Genomic DNA, 27,537 nt, shown 5'->3' with positions numbered 1-27,537 from the left:
ATGAACCTGTTCCGCTATCTCAGATTGAGAATTGGCATCCAACTCCCATTCTTCTTGGGAATCAAGAAGTAAGGGGAATAGAATCCTTTTCCTTAATGCTGAGGTGGAGCCCTTTCTGTGGCTTCCCTGAGGAGAAGGGAGTTCACTTGTTGTAGAATTGCCTCATGAGAGTGGGGGTGGGAAAAAACAGGAAGGGGGTTCATAAGTAGGAGTTACCAGAAACTTGATCAGATAGCCATCATGAATAATCTCTAATGAATAGGGCCCTTTCAAATTCACGGTCATGAAAAACGCATCACACACTGTGAAATCTGGTCTCCCCCCATGAAATCTGGTCTTTTGTGTGCTTTTACCCTATACTATACAAATTTCACAGTATTGACCCAAAAGAGAGTTGGCGGGGCGGGTTTGCAAGGTTATTTGAGGGGGAATGCGGTATTACCACCCTTACTTCTGCGCCGCCTTAAAAGCTGGGCAGCCGGAGTGTGGCAGCTGTTGGCCAGACGTTCAGCTCTGAAAGAAGCACTCTGCCAGCAGCAGTGCAGAAATAAAGGGCAATACCATACCATGCCACCCTTACTTCTGCGCTGCTGCCTTCAGAGCTGGATTGCCGGAAAGTGGTGGCTGCTGACTGATGGCCCAGCTCTGCAGGCAGCAGTGCTGAAGTAAGAGTAGCAATACCATACCATGTCATCCCTACTTCTGCATTGCTGCTGGTGGCGGCTGTGCCTTCAGAGCTGGGGTCCCAGCTAGTAGCCACCTCTCACTAGCAGCCACCTCTCACTAGCTGCCCATCTCTGATGGTAGCACTGCCGCCAGCAGCAGCGCAGATGTAAGGGTAGCAGTTATACAACCCTCCTACACACAATGACTTTGCAACCCATCCCCCCCCAACTTCTTTTTGGCCACCAATCTGCCCTCATCCACTAAGGCCTGGAAGCAGGCCCTATCCTCCTCAGAGAGTTTGTCCTTTAATTCCATGAACTTAGTATAACTAATAAAAACCTATTTGGCCAAAAGGGCCTGATTATTTGAGATCCTGAAATGGAGGAAGGTTAAGAGAAGATCTCTCCCCCTATATGGCCAAGTCACTTGCACTTCTTATCAGAGGAAGTAACCTTTGGGTGCAGTTGCTTGGACTGCTATGTAACCACTTGCACCACCGAAAAGCTAGGCAATGGGTGAGAATAAAATCTGGCCCCCACTTAGATGGAACAAAGTAGGAGTAGAGCACAAGAAGCAGGAATGTGTCAAACTCTCTTTGCTGGGTCCATAATGACATTGTTGATTGGGAGGGATGCTCCACTAGGAACAGAAGGCTCAAGAACGTCTAGTAAACTGTCCTAGGGCTCCTGGACTTACTAAAGCTGTAGCTCTACAGCCACCCTGTGCGTGAGCTCTTGATGTTGCATAAAGTCATGTGTTGGAGACAGCAAAGATGACGAGACTGCTCTCAGTACTTTCAGAACCAGTAGATCCAGATCACCTTACCCTTCCAAACATTTTAACAGGACCAGTTGTGGATGTCCGGGCGATGGCAAATAAGACTCCTATGCTGATCCTGGGTATCTAGGGTCAGGCTCCCACAGTCTCCAGTATTGCCACTAGGATGGATCAACTGGCAGAGGAGGACCCCATGGCATAGAGTATCACCAGTCTTTTGGCTAATCATATCTGGTCGAAGGCTGGAACCTCAATCTTCTGGGGCTCCTCTCTCATGCAACCTCCACCCGATGCTGCAGACACTCCTGCAGGGTGTCAGACTCATCCAAAGAGAAAGCTGGGTCCTTTACCTCTGGCAGAACCAATGGTTGGCAGGTGGGGTGGGAGAATGACTCTGCATCATTGGAATAGTTGCTTTTTCTGATGTACCAATGTCCCGGAATACAGATGGTCCAGACAGGAGGGGTGAATACAGATAGGAAGAGCAAAGATGTCCTCCAAGGTGACGTAGGTCTCAGATTGCCCCGGGGTATGAGGAGAGTCCACTGGCAGAGCGATCGGAACAGGAGCTTCCTTGGTCACTGTGGTGACCATGTCACAATCGGTACAGAATTGGTTCTAGAAGTGGATGGGAGCACTAAGAGCCGTTTATCTCAAGCCTTCACCCTAGGAGCTGAAGTCAGAACCATCAGATACATATCCTTGTTCACCTCCTTCTCCTGTCAAGAAGATTTATTCGTGCCTAGGTCCTTAGCACCCATGTGCGCTGGCTCGCCAGACTTTCATGGTGTCAGGAAGGAGCAGTTTTAGATGAAGATGGCTTTGCCCCTATGTCTATGAGTGCCGCTTGCTCTCATGTGAAGCCTTCTCCTTAGGCTTAACAGTCTTAGCCTCCATTTCTAAGTTCATGCTCAGAAGGGTGATGTCCACTTGGTAAGACTGATGTACAGGAGGTGCCCCTGGCCCAGATCTGATTGGGGCTCCATTACCTTCTCCATCAGATGTTCTCTGGGTCTCAGCGCCTGACCTTCACAAGTTCAGAATGGAGGGTAGGAAGGATCAGTGGCAGATGCTGCACTTGGCAGAAGTATGAGACAAAGCCAGGCAGTACAAGCAGCATTGTTTTTCGTTGCTCACCATAAAGGAGCAAGGGCAAGAAACAGTTTTTGAAACCCCTGGACCCTGGGCATAATCCCAGACTTCTTGGGGGGGAAAGACGTCACCGGGTGGGAAAAAGAATAGGGAAAACACTATCTAACTACACTATGCTAGACTATAGTATAAAGACTACAAAAAAAAATATCTGTATAAAATATCTTACACCAATGACACAATAAAAAAGGAGCTGAGAACACCAAAGATTCCAACTCAGACCATGCAGCAGTAAAAAGGACCTAAAGAGGCATTGGCCCACACCATCTTTTATGCCCTCAGTTTCGAGCACGAGAGAGCTACAGTATATGTGTGGACCAATGAACACTGCTTGCAAAAAATTCCAGGTTCAGGCACACCATGCAAATACATATCCCACATGTGGCATACACATGGGGCCCATCACTTGAAGAATAACTTGTTTTTCTGCACACTTAATATTCATCATTACTCTGGCTGATTGTATTAATATTGGATGTGAATAACTCAATTTCTATGAAGTAAAATTTGTCATTTTCTTGCCTCTTCAAAAAGATTTGTTTTTCCTAAGGTAGCAGTGTGTGTGTGCATGTGCACACATGTATGTTTGTATTAATTATAATAAACTTCCTATAAAAGACAACACGATAGGACTTTAAACACTAAATACCAAAATCCCAACTCTGAAACCTTAAATCCAATTCACATACTTTTAAAGGTTTCGTTTGTCTTTTTAAAAGTGGGAAAAAAGTACAGTACTTTAGATCTCAAGCTCTTTTTAAAAGAAAAACAAACAAAGAAGAAAGAGTTGCCTTTCGTTACTCTGACATATGCATTCATTTTGAAAAACAAGTTCAAATATATTCATCTAAAAAAAGATATTGGCTTTTATAACCAACTGAAATGAAAATTGTTGTTTTTGCTGGTATAAGACAAAGAAGACCATATTTAAAACTTATTTCAACAGACAAGCTCTAGTGCTCTTGTAAACAAGGCAAAGATAATATACTTTATAGGTTTACCATCTGCTATGGTGATGATCAAATAAATGATTTGACCGAAGAAATCAGATTGTAGCTTGTTAAGGCAGGTACTGGAGGTATGAGTTGCTATCTTTTATAGCTTCTTTATCCAATTTTGTTCTGGAGTAATGATATTCCTTCAGATAAGATTCAACAACTGAAATCAATTACAAAACAATGTACACAGAGAAACAAAATGATATTGATTATATTTTACATCCTAGACACCCAAACAAATAAATCTACCATTATGCTTCATATTGCAAATGTCTGAAGTATGAGATTGTAGCGAGGCAGGGTGGCCTCCTTCTGACACAGACAGGGAGGAACCATTCCCCGCTCCCTGGTGTATGGAGTCAGGCTGGGCCCACCCCTTGCACTGGAAGCAGAGGGGCACAACAGGAAGTATAAGAGGCAGAGCCTCCAGCTCAGTTGTGGGAGAGCCAGGGAAGAAGTCAGATGCTGCTGGCCCCTGAACCAGGGACTGAGCTGCATCAACCCCTACCTCTGGAGGAATATCCCGAGGAGCTGCCGGAACTGCCAGCTGCTGAGTACCCCGAAGACCCATGAACAATGGAACATTATGACCAAGTAGGAATAAGTAGTAGTCCAGGAAAACCAGACATTAGTCCAGTTGTATTTGCTGAAGTCATGGTCGGCGTGTTTCGGCAGGATCCCCGCTGACCCAATGGCGGGATTCCCCACCACTCTTAGGGCCCTTGGCTGAGACCCAGTGTAGTAGGGTGGGCCTGGGTCTCCCCAGGGCCAGTGTAAGGATGCTTCATGCCCTAGGCGAAACTTCCACCTTGCGCCCTCCCCGAGCCCTGCGGCAGCTCCCCACCCGCTCCTCCACCCTGAGGCATCCTCCCCGCAGCAGCTCCCTTCTCCCGCCCGGGGAGCCATGCAGCAGCTCCCCGCCCCCAGCTCACCTCTGCTCCGCCTCCTCCCTGAGCACGCAGTCACTGCTCCACTTCTCCCGCCTCCCAGGCTTGCAGCGCCAATCAGCTGTTTGGCACCGCAAGCCTGGGAGGGAGAGAAGCAGAGCGGGGCAGCGTGCTCAGGGGAGGAGGCGGAGCAGAGGTGAGCTGGGGCGGGGAGTTCCCCTGCATGCCGTCCCCCACTTACTTGCTGCAGGCGGACCTCCCCGCGCCCCCCTGCCCCAGCTCCCTCCACCTAAATGCCGACGACGACCGAGGCAGCCGAAGATCCAGCCGCTGTGGTTGCCGCCAAAGAAAATGCCACCCCCCAAATGCCAGTGCCCTAGGCAACCGCCTAGGTCGCCTAATAGGTTGCATCGGCCCTGGGTCTCCCTACCCACTGCTGCTAACCCCACCCCTGGGGTGGCAGCCTACTCACATTAGGCTGGAGGGCCTACATTTGTTTACTGTCTGTACCGATCAGAGAGCTGGACCATAGACTGCTTCTCTGCTTTGCCTGCTTTGCTCTACCCCAGCCAGGGAGCTGGGCCATAGACTGCTTTTTATCTGCCCCACCCAGTGGGCTTGAGCCTAACGGTTTAATATTGTTCAGCCCTGCCCAGAGGGCTGAGCCTGCTGTGCTTGCTGCCTACCCCAGCCAGAGGGCTGGCTACAGACTCTTTACTGACTTACAGTGCTAATCCCCTGTTGACTGGCCCTCAGCCGTTAGGTGGCGTAGTGAGGTGGAGTGACCTCCCTCTGATGCAGACAGGGAAGAACCACTTCAAGTCCCTACAGAAATATTATGACACAAGATGTGTCTGTGGATAAATGTAAAGTAATGCACGTTGGAAAAAATAACCCCAACTATACATACAACATGATGGGGGCTAATTTAGCTACAACGAGTCAGGAAAAAGATCCTGGAGTCATCGTGGATAGTTCTCTGAAGATGTCCACGCAGTGTGCAGAGGCGGTCAAAAAAGCAAACAGGATGTTAGGAATCATTAAAAAGGGGATAGAGAATAAGACTGAGAATATATTATTGCCCTTATATAAATCCATGGTACGCCCACATCTCGAATACTGTGTACAGATGTGGTCTCCTCACCTCAAAAAAGATATTCTAGCACTAGAAAAGGTTCAGAAAAGGGCAACTAAAATGATTAGGGGTTTAGAGAGGGTCCCATACGAGGAAAGATTAAAGAGGCTAGGACTCTTCAGCTTGGAAAAGAGAAGACTAAGGGGGGACATGATAGAGGTATATAAAATCCATGAGTGATGTTGAGAAAGTGGATAAGGAAAAGTTATTTACTTATTCCCATAATACAAGAACTAGGGGTCACCAAATGAAATTAATAGGCAGCATGTTTAAAACAAATAAAAGGAAGTTCTTCTTCACGCAGTGCACAGTCAACTTGTGGAACTCCTTACCTGAGGAGGTTGTGAAGGCTAGGACTATAACAATGTTTAAAAGGGGACTGGATAAATTCATGGTGGCTAAGTCCATAAATGGCTTTTAGCCAGGATGGGTAAGAATGGTGTCCCTAGACTCTGTTCGTCAGAGGCAGGAGAGAGATCACTTGATCATTGCCTGTTAGGTTCACTCCCTCTGGGGCACCTGGCATTGGCCACTGTCGGTAGACAGATACTGGGCTAGATGGACCTTTGGTCTGACCCGGTACGGCCTTTCTTATGTTCTTATGTTTTATTTCTACATACTTTGGGGGGAGGGTGAATGTGAACCAGAAAAGGATATTTTTAATTAGCCTTATAAAGCAGCCAAGAAATGTTTCCTCATAATTTTTAAAAACAAAAACTCACAACCAACTTTCTGCAGATTTTGTGAATCACACCAGTATTTTTTTAATTTCTGCCTACTGAATATCACACCCTTATTCCAGTAAGGAAACATCTTGCATGTAAAAATAAATGAAATCTTTTTCACAGAAAAGAATGCAAATATTTTATTTCTGTTAACAAAGAACCTAAAGTTCATAAGGGTTCTTAAGAACAGAGAAAAGATTTCCACGTGTTATGTACCAGCATGAAGAAACGTTATTTAAAACTGAAAGGAACCTAACAATAGATTTAATGTGGTCTTCTTAAAATACACAAAGCTAGGTGCATTTCTCAAACCAAAAGGAGAAATGAAAGCGAGGCAGACTATCAGCAATCTAACCACTGAAGTGACACGGGGGATAAACCCAGATTCACCACTGAAGTCTGATTATGAGATAACATTTTCGCTTTTCGCCAGCTAAATATTGAAGTTTTTCATGGAGAGACAAAGAGGGGTGGAGGGGAATGGTTTAATACAATTCATGGAAGAGGACCAGATAATCCCCACTACATGTATTACTCAAAATTAAAAATTCTGTTGACAGTTTTGCCATATTAACCAAGAGAGCTGAAAGAGTCTTGTGACAGAGTCCTTTCTCAAAGCACAGTCCTTGTGGCATGGTGTGACCCTGCAGGCACCCGACCCTCAATTCCCTCCCAGTTCTCCCAAGTTCTTATTTGCAGGCCAGAGTACTTAAAGTAATCAGAAAAATCATAGAAACGTATGGCTGGAAGGAACCTCGAGAGGTCATTTAGTTCATCCCACCACGCTGAGGCTGGACCAAGTGTACCTATATCTACCCTGACACGTTTGTCTGACCTGTTCTTAAAAACTTCAAATGACAGGGGGATTCCACAACCTCCCTTGGTAATCTATTACAGTACACTAACTCCTTATTTAAAGTCATCCCGGTTAACATTGTTAGATTGCTGATCAATTAGGGAACATGCTCGTTTAAGGTTGTGAAATGCTCCCTTCTAACGTCGTCGTTTGGCAGACTCCTGCTTTGTCCACTGCTTGCAGGAAGAGCAGCCCGTTGGAGCTGGCTGGTGGGGGCTTGTAACTAGGGTGGACCAGCAGCCCCCCATCAGCTACCCGCTCCACTAAGTTCCCTGTGCAGCAGTTGCCTAGCAAGGTAGCAATTGCAGCTGACTCTCCCCCCACTGCCATGTGCTGCTCCTGCCCTCTGCCTTGGAACTGATCCACAAGCCTCCTGCTTGCTGTGCGGGGGGAAGGAAGGGGCCTAATGTCAGGGTGTCCCCCTCCCCCCTGCTCCTACACCCCGCTTACCCCTTCTCCATATAAAGCAGGGTGGGGACACAGACGGTGAGCGATACAGAGAGCTTGGGGCAGCAGCTGCTGTCTCAACTTACTGATCCGCTTAAAAAGACGATGTACTTAAGAGTGGGTCAGCTTACTTAAAGCGGCAGTGTGCATTTCTCTCTCTCCACCACACACAAGGTGTGTGTCTGTCTCTGTCTGCTATGCTGTCTCCTCTCCCCTCCATTCCTGCTGCCTTGTAGAGTGTGAGAGGCTACATTAACAACGTATTAACTCTTGAGGGCTCAGCCAAGTGCTAGTTCACCATTTAGCAGCAAGGCATTCCCTGGAAAATATCCCACCCTCTTCCACCCTCTAACTTCACCACCTCAACCAAGCTTCACAATCATCATAGCTGTGAACAGTATTAAATTGTTTAAAATGTATACCGCGCGTGTGTGTGTATATAAATATAGATATAGTTTTTTGTCTGGTGAAAAAAATTTCCCTGGAACCTGACCCCCCCCATTTACATTAATTCTTATGGGGAAACTGGATTTGCTTAACATCGTTTTGCTGAAAGTCGCATTTTTCAGGAACATAACTACAACGTTAAGCAAGGGGTTACTGTACTTAACTATCCTTATAGTTAGAAAGTTTTTCCTAATATCTGACCCTCATCTCCCTGACTACAGATTTTAAATTAATATTTCTTTTCCAACCTTCAATGGACATGGAGAACAATTAATGTTCCCCTTCAATTTATTAAATCTTTATGAAATACAGTCTCCTTTAGCCCTGCAGGCCCAAACCCTTCCCTTTTGGGGTTCCACATTTCATTCTCATTCCAGGACTTCAGGTCCCTCTTTGTTACCTTTTTACCAGGGAGTTTTGTCAGTCCAACTGCAGCTCCTGGCCTCTCTGTAGTCTTTTCTACAGGCCTCTTCTTGTCCTGGTCACAGGACTCACAAATCCATCCCCCAGATTAAGAGATTCTACAGCCCTCCTTCATGGGACTGTGCACAGATTCAAGCAGGCTTCCTCAGCCTACCAGTATCTGGATTCCAGGGCCATTCCACAGAGCCTCACTTCTTCCTTCTCCTTCCCTGGAGTCAACTAACAGCTGGATTTTAACCTGTTCAGGAGGTAGCTCACCAATTAACACCTGACCCCCATTTCCAAAGCTTGTCTGAAGCTCCCTTAAAGACCTGTTTCCTTAAAAGGGGCCAGGTCATGGAACAGGGTTGGCAGGCCCTGAACCCCACTACTCCTTAAAGGGAACTATCATCCTGTTAAAAGCCTAACAACAATTTAAGTCTGATGAAAGAAGTACAATACAACCAAAATATATTACATTTAGTAAAAGGAGTGACTATGGACTGCATTACAGTATACTGATGCAAAATACAAGTCTATTTTGCGTCTCGTAAAATAATTGTTCCAAGTAAATAAAAGTTGAGCATTTCATTAAAAAGAACTTTTTAAAAAACTATTCGGTCACCAAAAGGCTAGATTCTATTGTGTTATGTTGGTTAAGTCGGAATTAATTTACCATCAATTTTGTTAGCTCAGGTTTACAACAATGTGAATTTTGCTGTCTCTAACTTCAGTATTCAATACCAAACATCTAAATCATACAGAAGCTGTTTTAAACTACAATGAACTGATGAAAAGGTTAAGGTAATGACAACATGGGCACTGGATAGCTCAGATATTGTTAATGAAATGTTGCCTTCTATCTCAATACCCCTCAATATCACTTTTAATAGTAATAATGAACAACAAATAACTTGCATTTATAAAGCATCACTCATTCTCAAGAATCCAGAAGAACTTCACCTATGGCATATAATTAAATTACTCACACAGTGAAGACATGCAACAGCCATGTGGGTTAGCATGGCAATCATTTTGCACCAGCAATGCTATACACTGTTTATATTATTTTTAGTTAGGGAAGCTGTAAATTTCCCCAATTGAAAAATTGCAGGGGAAAATGCAATTACTCAAGTGGGAGAACAGGCAGAATATAATTACTCAAGTGAGAGTTTTAGTTGGGATTGACAATCCTATTTTTGCAGAATGTACTAAAAGATCTTTTAATGACCACTCACAGTCACGATCGAAGTACAGTGCAAGGCACGGGGGAACTTGCACGGGTGATGCCTGCACTATACATGTTGTATGTATAAGCAACAGACTTTAGTCTCCAGTGCTGACAATTTAGCACCTGTTAATCGTTCTACTTTCACAACCTAAAAAAGAAAATGTAGTGAACCCATTTCTGCATCTAGGAGTACTGCTTAAAGGTGTATTTTAGGAAGCAAATGACCTACAAGAACTGCTTTCTTTCCATTATAGCACATTGTTTTTGGCTGTACACTTCATCCGTTCTTTTTCTAGCACACTAAAATAATTGGGTTGTATAGATTAGAAGAAAATGAAAAAAATATGACTTAGATTTACACACAATCACTGAAAGCCATCTTGTTCAAACTGGAAAACTGCACGCAAAATGTCTTTTGTTTGTTTTTAGTAGTACCCATTAGCATCATAAGTCAGTACCAATAAAGCAGTTCCTGTATAACTATCAAGTACATTTTAGGGTTTTTTCAGTGATTACCTAACACAATTTGCTATTTAAAAACAGCTGTGTGAGCAATTACTATTCTTAGCTTAATTCCACAACCAATTCTATTCATTTCCTGTAATGAGGCGTATGTATTCCCTCTGTAGGAGAGTCTTAGACTATTAATTCCTGTAATGGCAGTATACATAGATCAGCTTCTGCCATTATTTTTCTGTGTTTTCCTTTTCCTTATGTTCTCAATTTGCTAGTCTCGAAATCATCATTCCATTCATCATTCTACACACTGAACAATAACCCCTGAAGTGAACTTAAGTTTTCAATACAATATAATCTGAACATGGCAAAACTGATACCATTAAGTACATTATTATAACTCACGTAGATCTATCCAAACAGCTCAAAGTTTCATTAGTGGCAAAGGAAAACACCAAATACTTCTGATTTAACACAATTCCTAGAAAGAGAAGTGAAAAAAAAATTCCCTGCAAATCAGAAAGTATGGGGAATTGGCAGAGAAATGACAGCAAACCAATGCCTAGTTCCAGACAAGTGAGATAATACTGCATTACAATAAGCCTGAAAAAGGATTTACCTCAAGTCTCTGTGTGTATGTCTACACTGCAGTGTAAGCTCAGGGTTCAAACTCAGGCTCAAGTCCAAACCACCACCACCCTTCCATCTACACACAAACTGTGCTGAGAGCTCAGAGCTAGGGTCCCAAGACCCCATGGGAAGGGAGGGTTCAAGCCAGGACCCAGGGTTCAAGCCCTATTGCTTTGCAGTACAGATGCAGCCCCACTGGACTCATGCTCAGGGAATCTGCCAAAAGTATTTCACAATCTCATTCTTTGTCCTCTGGACAGTCAAATTTTCCCACACTACACCATGAACAAAGGGCTACAGTGGCAACATTTTGGGAATGGTTCTAGGAAGTCCAAGATACGAGTGGTTGGACTCAGGTCTGCATAATGCAGAGTAAGATGCTGGAGCCCCAGGCTGAGACCCAGGGTTCAACAATTCCTAACCTGAAGTTACAAATGAGTGTAAACTCTCAAGCCTTAGGTTAATAAACCCAGAGCCTGCTAACTCGAGTTCTATTAATCCTGGGCTTACACTGCAGTGTAGACATACCCTATGTCTAACTTTCTGATAAATAAAAGCCAAGTGCAAAGAGAAAAGTGAAAGCCTGCTAACCTTTATGGATTACAGTTTATAAGAAAATTATATAAATTATATAAATATACACACAAATACATGAATATATATTTTGCATCTTTACTTTGTTTCAAATGAGACCGAAAATGACGTGTGGTGAATGAGGCAGACAGAGACTGGAACAGCAAACATTTGGAAAGGAATATAGCTCTTTAAGAGAGATTTTACTTGCACCTCTAGCCCCACATCCAGAAAAGCATAATATACAGTGTTAAAGCCTAACAAGCCAGTCCTAACACTTATGTTAATCCACTTTACTGACAAATTTTCCTGTGGTTACTTCAGTTATGACTCAACAGTTCTATATAACCATCCACTAAATATCAACCAAGACCATGTCACAAGACTACATACAGCAGGCCATAAATGTTCAAACTGTAATTTTGTGGCCAACAGCTACTAGTTACCACTACCAATGATGTGACACATTACTGCAAGCTGCTAATTCAAGTACCATGACATCTCAACATATCGCAGTCAATCTGAATAATAGTGCTATAATACAGATGCTAACTTGCATTTAAAAAAATAACAAAATGCTGTAAACTTGCTTTTCGTGTAGCTCTTTGTAAGAGCATCAGCATAGCTAATAAAACACTTAAACAAATGGTGACAAGTTGTTATTCTAAATACAACTTGAGGTGTTCAAGGCCCAAAACCCAACGTTACCCTGTCTCTGATAGAAATTTCTAAGAAGTTCACCAATATTAACACCAGTTCAGTCTTAGCCAGATACATCTTCATTCTTGACTCATGTTTTTAGTTACATCACAAAAAGACTGAGAATTTCGTATACACTGTCCCCAGAAATATTGGACAGCCTTCAGTCTCCAAGGGCTTGTCTCCACATAACTTTTGTATCAGTTTAACTAGTTTAATATCTAAAACAATACAGCTAAATCGGTATTAAAAATTGCCCATAGACCAGCCCTAAGTAGCAGAAACAAAATAAGGGTGCCTGGAGCTACACTGGCTCAGAATTCTCAATTCAAAGGAGATAAACTAAGGAAACAGTCCTTTAAGGTGGATCATTTACAGGGCGGCAGTCCAAACAACAAATGGGTAATATTTAAGGCTACGTTTTAGTCATGGGTATTTTTAGTAAAAGTCATGGACTGCTCATGGGGCAGCAAACAAAAATTCACAGCCCGTGACCTGTCCATGACTTTTACTGTATACCCTGACTAAAACTTGAGGGGGCAGCTTGGGGGGGATAGTTCGGGGGGCATCACGGGTGCTCAGGCAGGAGGGTTGGTGTGGCTGGTGCAGGCTCCCTACCCGGCTCCTGAGCTCCACATGCAGCCCTCGTTCCGCCCCAAGCCCCGGTTCCGCAGCTCCCATTGGCTGGGAACCACGGCCAATGGGAGTTGCGGGGGCGGTGCCTGCCAGCAGAGGCTCCTGTAGTCCTTCCAGGGAGCTCGCCCTAGGTAAGCACTGCCCCGCACCCCAATCCCTAGCCCTGAACCTTCCCCACACCCAAACTCCTGCTGCTGGGAGGCTGATTAGGCAGCCCCCGGGCCACTCACGCAGCCCCCGGGCCAGACACACCAGCTGCTGCAGAAGTCACAGTGGTCCTGGATAGTCATGGAATCCATGACTTCCATGACAAACATGGAGCCTTAGTAATATTTAATGACCACAGAAGAGAAAAAGGTTTTAGGGGCAAAACCACACTTGATTCCCTTCAGTAGCAGCAGGATTAGACCTATTTTTTCTCCTCACTCCCACAGCTTAAAACTCTTCACCCAATCATTAAAACAGAAGTTTTTCATTTGATTCATTTAGTGGCACTTTTTAGGGCCACAAGAACTTGAGATGGTGTTGGTGTATTCAATTTACCCAATCATAACTGCGAAGGATTCTTGAGGAAGCTGAGACTAAATTCACCATTGCTTAAACTCATGGGCAAAGAGTTACTTTCAATTTAAAAAAACTAAAAGATGTATACAGATATGAGATAATTTGTTTTGTTGTGCCTTTACATATCATCACTGGATGCTATGTTGAACACACCCTATCAATTGTCACTTTCAGACATGCCAGAATGATATTAAAATTTATAACTAAAGTTGTTTCTCCATGTTAAGAACCTGCCATGGAAATAAACTGAAGACTCCAGCTGGACTGAACATTATCATTTAATATATATTACTAGTAAAGGAATACTACTGAGACATATCTTTCAACATTCCCCACTTCCCATACAACAGCCATATACCTAAAGGTGTCCTAAGAAGAAACTTCTGTGGACGGAGAATACCTGGCAATGCCATTACGGTCTGAAGATTTAAAAAAACAAGTTTTCATTAATTAGACTTGCAAATAGAGACTACAGGACCCCTCTCACTTCTAGATCATTAGTTCAAATTCAGTTCAGGGGAGCAAGGACTAAAAGTTATTGGAGCTAAGTGAATACTGCAAAAAAGTATTTACAGTCAGAAAACCTTAACTGGTTGATGACTGGAATGAGAATCAGGACACGTTTCGGAACCAAGTGGGGTATATTATATGTAAAATTCAAGCAGGATTTAAAACACAACGCATCAAATGAAATGAATATACCTTTGTTGACATTTACAAGACAGTTAATGGATTTAGTAACAGTTACATCTCTGGAAAAAAAGCTCAGTTCCAATGTTTCAAACACTGTTTCTTTAAAGAGCAGAAGGAATAGATAGGCTTGTAGATCGGCAAAGCAGTACACTGCTACATCTCCAAGATTGTATCAAAGGACACAAAGAATGTCAAACAAATACCTTATGTTTTTAGTGAATTTGTTGTTAAAGTTTTTTATTTTTTTAATTGTAAATTGCATAAGCAGAGAAAGACCAATGTGATTTCAGAGATATTTACAGAAATATGATTAAGATTTCAAGTATCTAAATTTGACCTGTCAGTTTGGACTGAGGAATTTTCTAAATATGTGGGGGAGATCAAACTAGTCATTTATGCAGGGGTGGCTCCAGGCCCCAGCACGCCAAGCGCATGCTTGGGGCAGCATGCCGCGGGGGGGCGCTCTGCCGGTCACCGGGAGGGCGGCAGGTGGCTCCGGTGGACCCTCCGCAAGCATGTCTGCGGGAGGTCCACCGGAGCCGCGGGACCAGCGACCGGCAGAGTGCCCCCCGCAGCGTGCCGCCGTGCTTGGGGCGGCGAAATGGCTAGAGCCAATCAGATCTGTGGATGCTTAGGACTTCTAGAAGTCCAGTGGCACCTAGCTTATGCCCAAATAAACCTGTTAGTCTTTAAGATGCCACCGGATTCCTCATTGTTTTTGGGGATACAGACTAACATGGCTACCCCTCTGATACTAAGGACTTCTAGGGGTCTAAAGCACTAACATACTTATAACAGCTCCAGCCTCAGCATCTGGGCACCTTGCACAGAATACTAATGCAGCAATCAATCTCTTTCAAGAGAAACTAATGTAAAAACAACCATGTAGAATAAAAGAGAAACTTAACTAGAGAGAAACAAAGTGTACTCAAGTTTACCTCTAGGACCGGTTTGTATTGCTCACATATTAAATTATTGTCTCTGAGGAGCATGTTCACAAGCCCTAGCTATAGGAGAACATTCTTGCAAGTGAACAAAGGTGGCAAAAAAGCTATATATTGGGGGCTGTTTGATTATAGGTTCCATCCCAGACCTTCATAACAGAACTTTTCCCAAATGAAAGGTGAAAAAACAAAGCAATTAGTCTCTACATGTAACACATGAAGTATATTCAGCATCTTATTAAATTTCCTCTCCATTATTGCATGACTACTCAACTCAATCAGTGATGTAACAAGATAATACTGAAGTCACTGGTAAGGAGGGGAACAACATAAGAAACAAAAAATGCTGACTTTGGGTAGTCATTACACTCTGGTTCACTCCCTCTCCCCTGAAAAATCATCACGAGGAGCTATTTGGAACTTCTGGTTAATGTTTACAAAAGACAGAAGGTGAAATTGAGGCCTCACTTAAGTAAGCAGGAGTTCTGCCTTTGACTTTGATCATGTCAGGATTTTGCCCATAGATTCCACATCACAGTGACTTTGTCAGTCTTTTCCACTGGAGCAAAATCACCATTTTCCAACGATGCTGAAATTGTCCAAGCAGAGTGCGTTTTGATTCCCTCTGGCTGCTTATACTTTGAGGATGTAAATTTAAACCCGTCTAACAAAGCCTTTGAAACTTTGTTTCCTCTGCAGTCAGATAAAATGATTACGCTTATGCCACAGTTTACAGACTTAGAGATGGTATGGCCACTGGAAGCTTAGAACCACTGTTTGAGTATTGTTTTGAAGTAGGATTTACTCTTTAGTAACCTTGCTGGGGTGTAGTACTGGTCTCTCAAAAGACAGGTCCTCCTTTTGTGGAGATCTGTGTAGAGCTCTCAATAATTCCATTACATCCAAAAGCCATGGCTTTATGAGTCAGTTTGAAACCACTCAGATGACTTATTTCCCACACTGATGGCAAGGTCAGCAGTGGATGTGGAGAGAAAGTACATTAAGGGACTTTCTTCCAACTATTCTGTTATATGGCATCATTTGCTGATACTCTTAGGTCTTCCCCTGGAGGGGAGAAAAAAGGCTGCATGGTATTCTCTGTAAAGGGGAAGAAATCTATTGTTAGCGTTTCCAGCAGTAATATCTGCTGAATACTTGCTGATTCAAGTTCCATTCTGCCTCAGATGTTTATCGCCTACTGAGCCAGTCAGCCTTTGTGTTTAGAGTTCCCTTGATGTGAATGGCTTTTATTGACAGTAAATGATCTGCCCAATGAAAGAACTGTGATGAAATACAGCTGAAACTGCAGCTTTTTGTTCCAACCCTGTTTTTTGATGTAGGAGACAGTTGTTAAGTTTGTCTGGCATCATCAGCACACACTGGTGGGTAACTAAAGTGTTTCTGGAATTGAGGCTATGTCTACACTACCACATTTGTCGGTAAAACTTCTGTCAGTCAGGCGTGTGAAAAACCAACGGAAGTGCCAGTGTGGACAGCACCAGGTCGGTGGGAGATGCTCTTCTGCTGACATAGCTACCACCACTCGTTTGGGGTGGTTTAATTATGCTGATGGGAGAGAGCTCAGCATAGAGCAGCTACACAGGAGACCTTACAGCAGCGCCGCTGCAGTGGTGCAGCTGTAAGGTCTCTAGTATAGATAGCCTGAGGTAGCTGAGGCAGCTTAACAGCCTTCAGTTCTAGGAAGCTTGTGCTTCTGTTCATTTCTTGTTTTCACCTCTTTCCTAGCTCGACACATATGACTTTCCAACCATTTAAGAGATTGTCTCATCAAAGCAATTCAATGTTTTCTGCCTCTCTTACTATGAGCCAGGTTTTTCTCCACCACCAAAAAGTATTTTTTCACCTGATATCTTATGGGTAACACATTCCTGGTGCTGTTAATCTAGTAAAAAATATTTCAGTTTGTTCATATAAATTCTGGCTTCTTAGTCAAATATTTAAGACTGACACCATGATTCCACTTATATCTAAAACCATGAATCCATTAACCTTAAGAATATATACCAAAACACTTTTGATTGAAAACTGAATTGCTGTCTCTTGAAAACTACCATTTTTCCACCTATCATGGGAAGACCACTTTCCATTTGAGGTTCATTAGGCAGCCTCAGTGCAGAATGCATTGCACAGTCAGCATTTGCTAAAGTGAAAGAGATCTAGTGGCCAGTCAGGAAACCTATCTGGGACTACAAATTTACCCTAATTGTGAGCTCAACTATGTCAAAAATAATTTAGATTTTTCAGTAGTGGAAAATACTGTTTCAGGCTTGCAACCAGCATATGTTTTAAGGATTGGAAATCGGTTATAGTAGGAAAATATTCTGAGGGAAAACTTGAGGTGGAAAATCAAAGGAAGATCATGGATCCACTTCCACCAATCCTATAGATTGACAAATTACTTTCTGGAACAGGATTTGGGATTGAGGGAGTGATATTTCTTTAATGTCCATTCAGAATAGGTGGATATTTTTGCTAAACTGATACAATTAAATAGTTATAGCTTCATATTTAAATTGTCATAATTAGTTTTCAGAGTTTAAACTCCACCATAAAGAAAGGGGGCAGTTTACTCCTTTGTAGAGCTCATGTTCCTTAAAACTAAGAGTAGTACATTGGATCACATTCAGAAAGTAATCTTCCCAGCCATAAAAGGTAGAATAAGAACCAGGCCATAACACTGTTCCCCAACATGGATATAGCAACAAAAAGGTGTTGTAACATGGGTATTCCTAGCTAAGGTCCAGAGATGTACTAGCGCACCGTGCTGTTTGTATTGTGTACACACTATTAGTGATGTGCCAAGTGCTCCCTGTCAAGTCAGTAGAAGAGTGGGGAATAGAACTGTTGTATTAATTTAGATGGAATATATGGGCCAAAAGAGTCAAAGTTGTTAACGTGCCTGGGTAATGCTCCACATTAAACAGTTTTAAACAAGGTTTGGGGGTTTGGCATAAAGAGACCTCAGCCTGCTTAGTGCCATGGCAAACACAGCATTTAAAATCCTTTTAACCTTTTATGAATGATGCAGAGAAAGAAGGAAAAAATTAAAGCATTTGAAATGTAAAGTATTAAGTAAGGCTTTCATTTTAACAACATCCTTTTCCTGTTAGCTCAAGAGAGTTTTTAGAAAGAAAACCCCCTTGTCTGACAGTCTTTTAGATGTTATTGCAAATGGTAATAAATGTCCTTTTTGGGGGAAAAGAAAATAAATTAGCTGAAATGGTCTAATATTGTTGACACTGCTGCTGCTGCTTAAAGTCTAAACCCATTTCCTAAAAGTCACACACACACACACACACACACACACACACAATGGGAAAAGAAACAGACCTGGCAAACTTGTACCATCATCGGGCTGTTTAGGGCGTGGGCCGAAGGACGTGCTGGCCGCCCTTCCTGCAGCCCCTGCTCCTTGTCCTTGGCGGACATACTAACTACGACTGGGGTTGGAAAGCAGTGCTGTGCCAAGGCGCTACAAAGCTGAAGTGTCAATAAGCATCTCTTATGAAAAGTTTTCATGGGAAACATAACTTTCCCTTTCCATTGTCACTGTAAATCCAATGATGCACCATTCCTTTTTTATCAGCAGCTTCTGCCATGGTGGCCTTGAGAACACCTGACCCTGATGAGGACAAACAATAAATAAATAAATAAATAAATAAACAAACAAACAAACAAACAAATAAAAATGCCCTTTATTTCGCCCCACAGCCCCAGGGCTCCCAGCCGCCTGTGCAACTGGTAGCTCCGGGGTGATTTAAAGGTCGTGGGGGCTCCCAGCCACAGCCCCAGGGCCTTTAAATCTTTTAAGACCACACCTCTTCCGGTTGAGGTCACGCCCCCACTCAGGACTCTGGCGTACCAGTAAGTCCTTTCAGTTACTTTCATCCCTGCGTCTATACTACCCGCCGGATCGGCAGGTAGTAATCAATCTATCAGGGATCGATTTATCACGTCTTGTCTGGATGCGATAAATCGATCCGTGAATTGATGCCCATACTCCACCTCGGCAGGAGGAGTAAGCAGCGTCGACTGGGGAGCCATCGCAGTCGACTCACCGCCGTGAGGACGGCCAGGTAAGTTGAACTAAGATACTTCGACTTCAGCTACGCAAATAGCATAGCTGAAGTTGCATATCTTAGATAGATCCCTCACCCAGTATAGACCAGCCCTGAGATCCAATCTTATGAGTAAACACTGCCAGTGTCCCTTCAATCTACAAAAAGCAGTTCAACAATCATTCTGCACCTGTCCTGTTGAGCCACTACTTGAATCTTTTCTTGGTGCTGTCAAAGAAGCTAAATGTATGGTTTCATTAGCCAGAGGAGGGTATGCTGGGTCCCTGAGAATCACTAGTGGCATTTCAATATCACCAATGATAATCTGCCAGTCAAGAAAGATATCTCTGCTTGTAGCTTTCTGTACAGTTACATGTTCTTAAAGATATGAGCATCATGCACCTTTCATCCACACTGGTATCGGTGAAGCATCACTGGTAATCCTCCAATGCTTGGATAACCATAGAAAAGTAGTCCTTTCTGTTGATGTACTCTGTAGCAAAGTGAGCTGGTGCAAAAATAGAGATATGCATACTATTTATCACCCCACTGCAGTTCGGAAACCCCACTGCTGCAAATCCATCTACTACGTCTTGCACGCTCCTGAAAGTCACAGTCCTGTGCAGCAGGAGACAATTAATGGCCCTTCACATTTGCATGACAGCAGCCCCCGCTGTGCATTTTTCAGCTCCAAAATGATTTCCCACCAACTTTGCAAACTTCCAGAGTGTCACTGCCACTCATTTCCCTACTGTCGGTGCAACTCACATTCTGGTGTCCATGTGCTGGAGCAAGCTCACCACACAGATTCAAGAATGTGGCCTTTTATATCCAGAAGTCCTGCAGTCACTCCTCGTCATCCCAAACCTTCATTACAAAATGATCCCACTAGTCAGTGCTCACTTCCTGGGCCCAGCAGAAGTGTTCCACTGTCTGCAGTTGCTCCATGAACACCAACCACCACCTTGAATTGATTTTCACTACCTCCTTCAGCAAACTATCCTCAAAGAAATCCTCATGTCCCCTATTGATGCAGTATTTCCTGATACTGGAAATACAGGAAAATCATGTGTCCTGTATTTATAACATTCATGAGAATAGTGCAGACTTCTGTGGGATCCATGCTTCTGTCAGAGATGGGACACCAAAAAGTGCCATGCAGGTCTGCGGGATTAAAAATAAAATGTGCAAAAATTATGGGATATGGATGGCATTATGGGATGGAGAAAGCTACATGCTGGGAACTTGACCCCTACCTCCCAGAGATTTCTGGGTGAATCATTTCTGCCCACAACACATTGGGAAAATTTCTCAACAGGCAATGCACCCAACAGCAGTGCATACTGCAATACCTATCCGTAATGCACTATGCTTTATGTTGATACATGTACACATAATGAGTATTCTCACCACTGCTGCAAGCAGCCAAGTATGCAAGCAATATACAAACTTCGGTGGCCGTATGCCATAATTTGCTCTGACCAAAATTTCTAATGTAGACATGGTCTCAGAAAAGCACACACCTATGGTAAATAAGTAAGAGTAAAGGATCCTCTGACTTTTATGCGTCATCTAAATTAAGGTAGGAAAGAGCACTTAAAGGGTAGTAAAGCAAGGTCCAAAAGGATATGAAATATTTCTGATTCTTTAGCATTGGGTAAAACAGTTCATTAAGGTCACTTCCAATGGCAGGTCCACTTCAAGGTGGCAAGTTTTGAAATGCAAATAGACTTTTACTATTAAAATTGAGATACTGACTGAAAAAACTTATGTTAAAGCTGATATAGTGTCATTAACTATGTAAGTGACAGGTCAGAGCAGCGTGATTTGTGAGATTCTGTGGTTTACTGTGGATTGAGTTGGTTTTGCATAGAAACTCAAAAAGGTACTTTGTTGCAGAACATGTCACTGTGTAATCTCTAAATTTGTATGGTTCTATCATGTGTGTGTCAGGAAATAAAAAAGCAAGTTACCAATATGCTGAACTATAAAAATCTTTCATACTCACTTAAAAAAGAGAATCTGATTTACCTGCTGGAAATGTAGAAAGCGGTGACCAAAATTCATAGTTACCTAAAAATATCTCCTATAAACAAAATTTTCATTACTAATTACTTGCTAGAATTAGACAAACTTTACTGAAAGTACATTTGCTCTAAAGTAATTTACTCCAGAAAATTGTTAAAATCCAACTATTTAAACTTGAGGTACTGTAATTCAGTAAAACAGTAACTAAGAAAAATTGTTATAAAATACTCATCATAGTTTAGTAAGAGTACATTTGGATAAATACAGCTCCAAAAATAGTTCCTTACTCTTCCATTCTTCAATTATATCATCTGAGAATTCAATAATAATTAGGAAGCCAATTTTCAAGCAATGGGTCTGCATGAACAAAGCCAGCTTTGAGTGAAATAAGTCTGTTCTCCTCATGCAAGCTAAATGGCTCTTATAAATTGTCATGGCCATTTTTCCTTTAAAAAATTGCTTTTCCTTTTGTAAAGGAAGTGATGCATTTTGTATTTTTATACAGTTGCCAAAACAAGTCAATTTACATCCAATGCCTGTCAAATAGTGACTTTATATTTGGATTTTGTTGGCTTTTAATCCTGCATCTATTCTTCTCTGTGTCATTATTGTTTTTATGTTTGGCAGCAGCCCTTGATCTCTGTTTAACTTAGTTCTTTTCTTTTTCATACTTTAATACTACATGTAAATTGTAAAATTTGCATAAAATCCCGGTTTATGCCTACCTGTCCAAAATAAAATCCTTCACCATAATGACATTTTAAGTTAACTTTTAACAAATGAAAGCATAAAACCACCACAAGAATTAACTCCTAGCTTTGTATTCTGTTGTATAATTTTCAGGAATAAGCAAAACAAGAAAAACAGATGAGACCTTTTAGACAGAAGCCCATTGTTTACTCCTTTGATTAGTATATAATGAATTTATTTTCTAAGAAAAGGATATTAAATTTTAATACACTAGCAGCTGAAAGTGTTTTGTAGGCAACATGCTGTATCCCAGGGTGAAAAGCATAGGGTGTCAAATGTGTCTCTACAATACCAGTTTATCTGTGAAGCAATAGCGACATCAGTTCTAAAGCGAAATATTCACTTATCCTTCCATATTAGAGATAAAGTGTTATGAAGATACACGCATAAGCGACAGGACTAATCAGAACAAATACTATGTATAAACTTTAGTTCTATATGATCATATGGACTGTACATGAAGAATTGACTCCTCTGAAAAGGAAAAAATGTTATAGATTATACATGTAGAGAAATTATGCAAGCACAGTTATGCACTGCCAAGTCATTTTGGTGCTCACAGCAAAGACCTAAGATTGAAGAAATACAAAGACTGAAGTGCTATATACAAACCAGTTGAGGGCTATGCTAGTTTCATTATCATGAGATGCACTGGCCTTATATACCTATTCTGTAGATGTACAAAGGTTTTCACTCTCGGGTCCAATCACTGTCATTTTCTACAAGTACTAAAATTATTTTAGACAGTGATATGATGCCTAATGAAAGCAATGTGTTAATGAGTAAAAAAAATGAGCTTGGAAATTCAAAGCCAAAAAGTTCCAGTAGCAACTTAACTCTGCTGCATTGTACACAGTTAAGTATTGTGGTTCCATGAGTGAGAACTTTTCATAATGAAGCTACAACTATACAGATATTTTACTCAAGACCTCCTGGAATCTACCATTTCAACTGTCATAAAGGAATCAAAATATTATAGTAATCTGTATATTTATTCAGTGGATTAGTGAATATCAGTACTAAATACTGAATGGAAAATCAACACTATTGGGATGATATATATAGGGATATAACTAGGGCTCTACCAAATTCGCAGTCCATCCTGGTAAAAATTTCATGGTCATAGAATTTTAAAAATCATAAATTTCACAGTTTCAGATACTTAAATTTGAAATGTCATGGTGTTGTAACCACGCTGATCCTCGCCCAAAAGTGGTTTGTGTGTTTGGGGGGGGGTGTTGCAAGGTTAGTGTAGGGGGCTGTAATATTACCACTCTTACTTCTGCGCTGCTGCTGGCATCACTGTCTGCAGAGCTGGGCAGCCAAAGAGCGGTGGTTTCTGGCGGCGCTGCCTTCAGATCTGGGCTCCCAGCCAGCAGAGTGACGTGGTATGCTATTGCCACCCTCACGTCTAGGCTGCTGCTGTTTGTGGTGCTGTCTTCAGAGCTGGGCTCCCAGCCAGTAGCTGCGGAGCTTCCTACAGCCAGGTGAGGTTCCTGGAGATGGGTCTACCTGGCCCCAGGAGCAGCCCGTGCAGGGTAAAAGGAAGTGCCATCCCTCCCCAGCCCAGCCAGGACAAGCAGCTGGAGCGCAGCACATGGTAGCAGCCTCCAGCTGGGGCATCCCCAACCCTGGCCCTTCTCAACTCCAGGCCGAATGCTTAAGGGTTAAAAGGCCTTGGGCTGGCTGTGGGTGAGGGGAGTGGGTGACCATGGTCCTCCCCAGCCCCGGCCACGATGCCCTGGGCGGTTGCCCACCTGTAGGCCACCCCTGCTCCCACAAAAAAAGTGACAGCTCCCAATACCATGCCACCCTCACTTCTGTGCTACTGTTGGTGGCAGCGCTGACTTCAGCGCTGGGTGCCCAGGCTGCAGCCACCACTCTCTGGCCACCCAGTTCTGAAGGCAGCACAGAAGTAAGGGTGGCAATCCCCCTACAATAGCCAGATTTCATAGGGGAGACCAGATTTCACTGTCCATGACATGTTTTTCACAGTTGTGAATTTAGTAGGGCCCTAGATGTAACATATTGTGTGGGAAAATGGCACTTACCCCCAACTTTCTTCTGAGAAAGCGGAAGCCCAAAAGGAAATGAGAACTTAATATTTGAAAAAACTAGAACCTAAGGGAGTCAGGTGCCCAACTCCCCCTGTATTTCAACAAAATAGAGACTTCTAACTCCTTTAAGCACCTCTGAAAATCCCAGCCTGCAGTTTTACAATGAAAGACTAATAAATCGTTGATACAAGCTACTTCTCAAACTTACACTATAAAGAAAAGTAAATTTAAGGCCTAATTATGCTCTCAGTACATCAGGGTAAACCCAGAGTAACTCCATGTGCTTCTGTGAGGTGGATTTACATTTATCCCAGCCTGCAGTTTTACAATGAAAGACTAATAAATCGTTGATACAAGCTACTTCTCAAACTTACACTATAAAGAAAAGTAAATTTAAGGCCTAATTATGCTCTCAGTACATCAGGGTAAACCCAGAGTAACTCCATGTGCTTCTGTGAGGTGGATTTACACTTATGTAACAGCAGAATATGGCCTGAAGTCTCAGGGGCAGCTCTAGCAATTTCGCCGCCACAAGCACGGCGGCATGCCGCGGGGGGCGCTCTGGCGGTCGCCGGTCCCGCAGCTCCGGTGGACCTCCTGCAGACGTGCCTGCGGAGGGTCCGCCGGTCCCGCGGCTCCGGTGGAGCATCCTCAGGCATGCCTGCGGGAGGTCCACCGGAGCCGCGGGACCAGCGGACCCTCCGCAGGCACACCTGCGGGAGGTCCACCGGAGCCGCCTGCCGCCCTCCCGGCGACCAGCAGAGCGCCCCCCGCGGCATGCCGCCCCAAACACGCACTTGGCGTGCTGGGGCCTGGAGCCGGCCCCGTGAAGTCTGCATATTTATTTATTTGGAGCTTTTTTCCCCTTCTAAACCAGGGGTTCTCAGACTTTTGTACTGGTGACCCCTTTCACACAGCAAGCCTCTGAGTGCGACCCCCCCTTATACACTAAAAACACCTTTTTATATATTTAACACCATTATAAATGCTGGAGGCAAAGCAGGGTTTGGGATGGAGGCTGACAGCTCACGACCCCCCATGTAATAACCTCGCGACCCCCTGAGGGGTCCCAACCCCCAGTTTGAGAACCCCTGTTCTAAACTACATCCATTCCCCATGTTCTGAAGTGAAGCTTAAAAGAATTCCACTAAATTCAAGAAAATCCGCAGTTTAAGATGCCACAATGCACACTGATGCCATAATCCACATTTATGATGCCACCATCAGAAGGTAACATTCATATCATTTACAAATTAGTACCTCAGTTTGGTCTGGAAAAGTTTAACATCATTTTCTTATAAAAAATGCAATTACTTTCAATTAAAAAACAAAAACAGAACCAGGAAGGGATAATGGATGAGACAGCTACAGCTAAAATCCTGTAGCATGTGATGTGCTGAAAACATATAATTCAGAGAAATACAATTTATAAAAAGTAGTCTGAATATTATGATTCCTTAAAGTTTTATTATAAATTAAAATGCACCACCTAGATTTGACTAAATATGCTTTCTAAATCTGATGATTGCACCTTTGGGCAACAGCCACAAAAGATTAATTGACATTGTGGGAATGGACTGTTGGGGGTGGGAAAGGACAGTTTTTGCTGCCTTCCTCCTCTTCCCTTCATGCTGTCAGTTTAATTTGAAAGCAGGCCCCCCATAGAATTTATTTAAGTTGTCCTTGCAGTAGAAAGTAAATCAAAGTCACCAGTGGTCCAAAGAGGCAGAGTGAGATACTTCTGGAGGTCAACTATCTTTTAAAGCGTATCAACAAGAAAATAGCACACAATGTCTAATATGCTATTTGTGCTGGACTCTGGCTCTCTGCTGTGCATGCTGAAAAAAATATCAGATGCAAATACACACAGCTTAACTGGGCAGGCAAAACACACCTTTCCTTAGAAATAATTTTGCTTGGGCTAAACTACAAGGAGATGGCAAATGAAAACAAACCACAATAAATGAAAATCCATAAGTGACTATTTGCCAGCATTGCAACAATATCCAAAGTAAAAATATTCTTTCCTATCAACAAGTAAAAAACCTGAGATGATTAGCCACTCAAAGTTTAACACCATGCACTCTAATGAGAGCTGTTCAGTAAAATGAATATGTAAGCGTAATTATCCACTTTCAAATGTTATACACCCAAATAACATGATCACATCAGTCAAAAGGATTATTTAAAGCACATAAAAATCTTCCCAGCTCTCTATTTCTTATGATGAAATATATACAACACACTAAAAAGCTTTCCCGGAAGGCCACAAAATACATGTCCAAATGCAGTCTAACAATAACCTTCAATGATTAAAAAACGGTTGTTTGTATCACAACCCAAATTACCTGTTTTAGTAGATCCTCAATAAAGAGTAAAAAATGAAGACAGCTTAATATATGGCGTATAGAAAGCACACAACATGAATTGCCTTTTCACCCTTTCACATATCATTTCATAGTCAACGTCTCTCTAGAAACATACATATGAGGCTATAATCATATTATATTTTAAGCAGAACTTTCCACTGGCTCCGGTTTATAAACTGATGCCATGTTACAGCTCTCAGTTCTGTCACCTTCTACATTTGGGGAAATCTCTTACTTGTTTATTTTGTTTCAAGGCACTCTTCTATGCCAGCCCAGATACTTGGGTGCAGTTGTTCCCTGCAAGCAAATAGAGACTGCAACAAATAGAATCTTTAAATGACATCATCCTCTTGTACAAGGGGAGCTTGCAGGCTCACAGTTCCAAGATGCTTCCAAAACAAAGTAAAATGAACAGAAATCCAATAAGCCACAAACAATAGTTAGCACATCTACAGTGCTTACCATCATAGACCCTCAAGACAGTTTACAATATTAGCATATTAGGCCTCACAACCCATGGAGGTAGAGGAGCATTGTCATGTCCACTTTACAGCTGGACAGAGAAATAACCCCAGTTTATCACTGGAAACTGTCCAGTTTCTGACCGTAGCAGTTATAAGAAATGCAGAACACACAGGTATGCTAGTGAGACAATCTTCTTTAATTGCCTTAATATTTACTACACATTTACTCCCATTTGCTTACCTTTCTACTCTGTCTTTATGACATGCTATAGATTCTTAATTAGATGCTCCTCAATTCTTCTCCTGCTTGCCAATACTTCCATTTGGGAAACAGCTTTCACTAGATCTCCAAGTATCTACTATTCTCTGCAGCACCATATTTAATAAACTTATTTGAACCTGGCTGTCAGTTAATATCCCCAAATAATTCAGTCTCTAACTGGCTAATTTTATCTGTTCAAAATTCACTTAACTGTATTACAGGTTTGTAACACAAATGGTCAATGGTCTCATGTAGAAAAACGTGTCTTTTATATATAATGTGCCTTTCCCAAGAGATAGGCTTATATTTTTGAAATTTTTGAATTACTTTATATAACAGTTTGCAGTCCCCACTAGAACATATTAGGATTTATTTTTATTTACAATAGCACAAAAAGGCATCCATCTGCTAATCTGGGATATTTTGATGTTACCAAAACAATGCAACCAAGCAGCAAGCTCTCTGAAAAAAGCAACCTTTAGAACAAGCCAAAAGGCATGACTTCCCTCATCAAAATGCCATCTCCCTATTGAAACCTCACCATCCTCTGTTACACCCAGTGGAAAAAAAATGGGCCATATGGCATTCCCAGGAGGTCAAAATCTCGAAC

General features: G+C 42.5%; 1 protein-coding gene across 20 annotated transcripts in view; it reads right to left on the bottom strand.

Moving 5' to 3' along the window:
* TCF12 (transcription factor 12) overlaps positions 1 to 27,537 on the bottom strand; it is a 328,520-nt gene that overhangs the window by 216,626 nt on the left and 84,357 nt on the right. The window contains exon 1 of one of the 20 annotated variants that reach the window (XM_044980210.1): positions 3,597 to 3,699. The exons of 18 other annotated variants lie outside the window; for them this stretch is intronic. The gene's annotated coding sequence lies outside the window, so the exon portion shown is untranslated. Of the gene's footprint in view, positions 1 to 1,362; positions 1,470 to 3,596; positions 3,700 to 27,537 lie in introns of those variants that run through there. One more of the 20 variants, XM_044980211.1, reaches the window with a different exon arrangement.

This window comes from Mauremys mutica, chromosome 11, assembly GCF_020497125.1.
Source record: "Mauremys mutica isolate MM-2020 ecotype Southern chromosome 11, ASM2049712v1, whole genome shotgun sequence".
Classification (NCBI taxonomy): Eukaryota; Metazoa; Chordata; order Testudines; family Geoemydidae; genus Mauremys; species Mauremys mutica.
This window is presented reverse-complemented; position numbering and strand designations above follow the sequence as displayed.